Here is a 7,106-nt window from a genome sequence, read left to right on the forward strand (position 1 = left end):
AGCTTAAAGCAATTTTGAGGAAATATAGTGAAGAAGGAGGAAAGAAAGAGAGGGAAAGTGCAGAAATAAGAATGGGAGCAAGCAAAGAAGGAAAATATAAATAAATGCTATGTGTCTTTTTCACTTATGTTTGTGGCAGAGCTGCAATGAAAAATTTTGATTCTAATAAATTAAGAATTAGAAAATAGATATTCAAGAAAGTCATAAAAATATATATGGAATATATGGGTCATCACTTTGGAAATGGATTCCCAACAAGGTTATTAGTCTTTCCTAAGTGCGTGAATAGCAACAGTAATACCAGAGCTTGGACTTCTCAATAGTTACTTGTTAATACAGTTCAGGATCAGCAAAAGCAAATCTTAGTACTGTAGTCTGTCGTAGTATCATTGCTTGAGAGTATCCCCTCATTTTCCTCAACCTAAAGCAGGTATGGAGGGCAAAGATTTAGGTTTCCGTGACTGTCTGCAGGGCCTTTTGCCAGTCTTAAAGTCTGCAAAGGTTCTGATGCTCCAACAAAAGGGAAAAAGCCAGCACACAAGCAAGCAAATAAAAGATACTAGATCAAAAAATCTGTTTAAAGACAGTACATACACCAGCCCCGGGGTATTTCAAATATTTATAATTCTCTACATATTTAATCTTTAGAGTTCTCGAGATGCTATGTTCAGAATATGATGCTAACATACCTGGCTCAGTACTGATACTAGCAAAGTCATTAAAGAAACCTAGACGGTGAGAGATGAAGGAAACACATGAAAAAGACAAAATAATCAGAACTCCTAAGGCAGTCTACATGACTAGATTCACAGAATGACAGAATTAAAGGGGACCTTGGAAATCCCATTTCTGTGTTTCACAAAGAGAACACTAAGACATAGGGAGATTTCCCAGCATGTCCATATTAATCAGAACTGGATATTTTGGGGTAAAAGCACAGTGCTTTCCAATGAGATGAACAAACAGTAGTTTGCCAAAATCATAGAATATTAACTCAAATAACACAGGACAATAACAACATGGACTGAAGTAGCACATAACTTTATACTTCACAGGGGAAATATTATTTCCATAAATTAATAATATCAGCTATCAATCAGTATGTAATTATTATGGGTTCATCTTTGTGCTACACTAGAAGGAATGAGGAAAGTAGAAGAAGAACTTCATAAGGACACTGTCCCCGGCTTCAGCGAATTTCCATTTTAATTGGGATGACAAGAGAAAATCACTGAAAAATATAACAAATGATCCATGATTGTCCAACAATGTGTAAATGGTATGGACTATGTAACACGGCCATGCTAAAACGCCTCTTGTCCAACCCTGATTTATTGAAGGCATAAATCTACTTTAAAAAGCCCTACAAGTGATTTTCCAGAATCTGCTTAATTTGTTGATTGACAACTCATTTTTCCTAATGCAGCCAGTTCTATTTAAGAACCTTCTAAATTGTAAAAAGGTCCCCTTTATATTGATCCCAGACTCCCCTCCCATGTATATAATCCCATAGAAACATTTTGTTTTTCCTTCTATGTGACAGTCTTTTGGATACTTTAATACACTCATCTTGGCTTTCTTCCATCCTGACCATGAATAACGTTTAATCATTCCTCATATAACATAGCTCCAGGTTCCTCCCCTACCTGAATACTCCCCAGAGTCCAATCCAGCACTCCAGGTGTGGTCTCATTGGCTCAGAATGGAGTGGGATGACTGCCTCTTGTTCTGAAAGGTTGATTCTATTTCTGTCCTTGTTCCCCAAGATTGCATTAGTATTTTGGCAATTACATCACACAGTTGATTCATGTAGAGCTTAGAGTCAATTAAAACCCCTGTGTCTTTTTTTCACGTGTTATTGATACATTCCCCCCAATTATTCATGTGTGCAGTAGTTGGTGGTTTTCATTTTTAAATTCACATTTGTGCCTGTTAAATTTCATCATGTTATGTTCAGTCTACTGCTGAAGCTTTTGGAACATTTTTTTGGATCCCTTTTTAGCTCTCCTTCCCAGCTTTGTGTCACGCACAGGTTGATTTAGTCATATGTGTCCTCATCTAAGTTAAGGACAAAAATGTCGATTAGATGTAGGCCAAAGTCATGATTAAAGAGTGACTTTCTCCTGACAAACTGCCACAGCCACAAGAGGCCAAAGAGGCATGACCCCAAAATGTAGTGTGGGGTGCTGGATGGGATCCTGGAACAGGAAAAGGACAGTGGGTAAAAACTGAAAAGATGAGAATCAGGTATGAACTTAAAATAATGTATCCATATTGATTCACTAATTGTAATAAACATACCATAGTAATGTAAAGTGTCTGTAACAGAGGAAACTGGGTGTGGGTATATGAGAACACCGTACTATTGTCACACTTTTTCTATAAATCTAAAGATTTTAAAAAATAAAGTTTATTTTATTTTATTTATTTATTTTTTTTGTGGTATGCAGGCCTCTCACTGTTGTGGCCTCTCCCGTTGTGGAGCACAGGCTCCGGACGTGCAGGCTCAGCGGCCATGGCTCACGGGCCCAGCCACTCCGCAGCATGTGGGATCTTCCCGGACCGGGGCACGAACCCGTATCCCCTGCATCGGCAGGCGGACTCTCAACCACTGCACCACCAGGGAAGCCCAATAAAGTTTATTTTAAAAAAACTGACGTTGTCTTATGGTAAAAACTATCCATTTGTTACCAGTCTTTGGGTCAGTAAAGGTAGACTTGGACATAAAGCATCCTGAGGCTGGACAGTAGTGACTGAAAAAGAAATCTTGGAATTGTCAATAATATTGGGAATCAAGCAGAGCTATGTCATGAAACTGATATAACTGTTTACTTAAGAAAGGGTCTTCCAATGGTAACTTATGATGGGGTCAGTTTTAGCTTGTTGGGGAATGGTAACTGGCAAGAATTGTAAGGATTCAGTTCAGTAAACTGGCAAGAATTATAAGGATTTAGTTCAGTAAGTAAAGTTACTGAAAAACTCCATTTATTAATGGAGATAGTTCCAATAAACAGAAAGATTACAAAGAAAGACATATAGATAAAGCCTACACGGGAAGTGCTCTAGTGTCTACACAACACTCAGGACTAATCTCTGGCACAATGACTCCTGAGTCTAGAAGGCAGCACAGTGCTAATTACCAACAGATGATGTGGCTGAATCTATCTCTTGGCCCAGAGAATGAAGGTGCATTTGGACCTACATAAGATCCCGATGTGATCACCTGGGGAAATCATCAAAAAGCTCAGGGCTTCCCTGGTGGCGCAGTGGTTGAGGGTCCACCTGCCGATGCAGGGGACACGGGTTCGTGCCCCGGTCCGGGAGGATCCCACATGCCGTGAAGCAGCTGGGCCCATGGGCCATGGCTGCTTGGCCTGCGCGTCTGGAGCCTGTGCTCCGCAACGGGAGAGGCCACAGCGGTGAGAGGCCCACGTACCGCAAAAAAAAAAAAGCTCAATCAGGAACAAATACTCTAAGCTTCATGAATATTTGAGCCCATATTTTCTATAAATTTTAGTACTATAAATAGTTTAATAATTTGTTTAGTAGTATAAATTCATTAAATGCTATCTTAATTTGGACTGTTATAATACCATAGAGTAAGTGGCTTATAAACAACACAAATTTATTTCTCACAGTTCTGGATAAGTTTGAGGGTGCCAGTATGGTCAGTTTCTGGTGAGAGCCCTCTTCCTGATTGCAGACTGCCAACATCTCATTGTATTATCACATGGCAGAAGGAGAGAGAGCTAGCTCTCTGGTCTCTTTTGTGAGGACACTAACCCCATTCATGAAGACTTCACCCTCATGACCTAATCAGCTCCCAAAGGATCCACCTCCGAATATCATCACATTGGAGATTAGATGTCAACACATGAATTTGGGAGGGACACAAACATTGAGTCCATAATAATAAATACCTAGTAAAACCCATATCTATTACATTTAGATCAGCATAGCACTGATCTACAAACTTAGCAATTCTATTAAGGAGGGAAAACAGGGTGACATGAAGTTGGATTTACCTTACTTACTTATCTTTTTTTAATTGAAGTATAGTTGATTTACAATATTGTGTTAGTTTCAGGTATACAACAAAGTGATTCAGGTATATATATATATTTTTTTCAGATTATTTTTCCATTATAGTTTATTGCAAGTTATTTAATATAGTTCCCTATGCTATACAGTAAATCCCTGTTTCTTATCTATTTTATGTGTAGTAGTTTATTTTTATTAATCCCATATGCCTAATTTATCCCTTCCCCCATCCCTTTCCCCTTTGGTAACCATAAGTTTGTTTTCTATGTCTGTGAGTCAGTTTCTGTTTTGTATATAGATTCATTTGTATTATTTTTTAGCCCACATAAAAGTGACATCATATGTTTGTCTTTCTCTGTCTGACTTACTTCACTTAATATGATCATCTCTAGGTCTATCCATGTTGCTGCCACCTTACTTATTTTTAACAAACTTTGTGACCTAAAATAAATGATCTAATCTCTCTGAGCTTTAATTTTTCTATCTGCTAAGTAGACCTAAAATTATCTACTTTGCAGAATTTAGTATAGATGAAAATGACAAATAAGAGTTCCCTGGCACATCATAGTCACTAAACTAATGCTAGTTCTTACACACACACAAAATCAAATGGCAACGCAAGAGGGAGGAGATGTGGGGATATATGTATATGTATAGCTGATTCACTTTGTTATAAAGCAGAAACTAACACACCATTGTAAAGCAATTATACTCCAATAAAAATGTTTGAAAAAATGGCAAAAAAATCAAATAAAAATGAAATCAAAGATCACCTTCATGCCAAACCAGATTGAGTAGAAGAATGTATAAAAATTATATAAGGGAAGTTCTTTCAAAAGCCCTCCTATAGCCAAATTTTCACCAGTCATCAATATATAAACAGTAAGCTTCTAAAAAATGACATTTACTTGGTCCTTCATAGATCTCCTTTTTGGCAACACTTCATTAGTTATAATTGTATGTTTGTTTTTTTCTTTTTATTTTATATTGGAGTATAGTTGATTAACAGTGTTGTGTTAGTTTCAGGTGTACAGCAAAGTGATTCAGTTATACATATACATGTATCTATTCTTTTTCAAATTCTTTTCCCATTTAGGTTGTTACATAATATTGAGCAGAGTTCTCTGTGCTATATAGTAGGCCCTTGTTGGTTATCCATTTTGAATATAGCAGTGTGTACATGTCATCCCTAAAAGTGGTATGGATAGATTTCTTTAAAAATATTCTGAACCTGGGCTTTCCACTCATCTGCTCTCACCTTCACCCCTTCATTCCAAATCAGTGAGGCTTGAGTGTGTTTCACATCCCATGTTCTCTTCCTTCATTTTGCACAATAGAGGCAGGGAGAGTGTCACTGCAGCCCCTGGGGGTCCCAGGGAAGGAAGGAGATGGTGACAAGGTGAAGATGTTTTGGGCCATTCCCTGATCATTTTTCATCTGCTCTTTTAGTATCCAGAGATCTGTGTGATAAAAGATGAAGTCCGTGTGTGGCCCGTACCCATGGCTGCCTTCCTGATGATTAATAATCTGGTGTAGATTAATATTTCAGAGTTCACAGGGAGGAGTTATTCATGAGATGAGAAGTTCACCTCCTTCCTGCCATGTGCCCCTTAAAACGCTGTTCAGAGCTCAGTTGTGCAAATGAAGAAAAAATAGAAGAAAAAAAAAAGGAAGAAAGCACACTCTGGTATATTAAAATCGAGTTGGTGCCCAGGCACTGGAGATTTTCCAGCCACAATGATTTAATCTGGCATCTTTCTATATCAGGTGGGAGCAAGGCCACGCCCTCTTCACTCCTGCTCCACCTCCCCACCCCACCCCACCTCACCCCTGCCCCCCGCCAATCTAAGTTCTACTGGTTTTAAAATGAAGTTAAGGAACTCTACACCAATAGCCTGGGTACTGCATTTTAAGCACTCAGCACTAGTGCTGTTGCTGAAAGTTCACGCTAATGTGTTACAAAATCACAGAAATTAGTAAAGATGTCCTGTTCCTTGAGGTCCTGTGGTCTGTGCAGGTTGCCTGGATGCCTGGCTCACCATTCTGGATGAGAAAAAGGCCCTAAGTATTCTGCTGCCTTCCTGCCCCAGCATCCTTCTTCCAGCCTGGAATTAGGATTTGCCAGGCAGTCGTTGCTGCCTGATAAATTCATCTGAGAGTCAGGATTGTGGGGTGGCACAGATGCTGGGAAGGGCAACATTCCCTTGGAAATATGTCTGAAAGGAATGGGCTTGGGTTTGGGGTGGGGGGAAAGGCAGCACAGAGCAGCTGAGTCTTTTTCAGGGTTAGAAGATCTGTTTCTTTTCTGTGGTGTTTGGGGAAGCACTACCATGGCCAGAGGGACCTAGCTTGGGGCCCGAGATGGGGCTATAGCTCTGTCTTCCTCCAGCTGGTTCCCTGTGCCACGCGTGTAAGCAAGAGCCACTGAAGAGAAAACCCATTAGCAAGCTTCCCTTGGAGCGCCGAGGGCAGCAGCAGCCTATTATCCGTAGTTCCCATTCACTCCATGCTGGTGCTCAGTAAGGCAGCCAAACGGAGCTGCCCACTTTGCGCTACCCACATTTGACTTATTAGTAAGATAGTAATTATGTTGGAAAGGGATGAAGGGCAACGAGGGGGAGGTGATGGAAGCGATTTGTCAGAGATGGGATGACAGGGCAGCACCTTCACATAAGTGCCTAGGAGAGAGGGCGGAGAGGATAAGAAGAAAGGTGGATGGAGATCTTTAATCACAATTCAATATCCTGTGTGCCTTTTTAGAAACTTGCTTATGGGGAATGGCCTCTATAATCAGGCCATCCACCCACCTGTCCTTATGAAACAACTACCAACAGCAAAGCCCAAAGGGGGACTTTTAATAAGGAGTGTGCACTTGCTCACGGGTGTTTTCTGGAGACAGTTGTAGCTGCCTATTTTTTCTAATTACCTTAATGATGTCTCTTTCAAGAGAGTTAAAGTTCTATTTAGATAAGCTAGTGTGAAGTTTTGCCCAGCAGCTGGGGTATTCAAAATGGGAAGCATCTTTTATGCATTCCTTCAACAAATATTTGTTGAGGACATACTAT

The sequence above is a fragment of the Globicephala melas genome, chromosome 2, assembly GCF_963455315.2.
Source record: "Globicephala melas chromosome 2, mGloMel1.2, whole genome shotgun sequence".
Lineage (NCBI taxonomy): Eukaryota > Metazoa > Chordata > Mammalia > Artiodactyla > Delphinidae > Globicephala > Globicephala melas.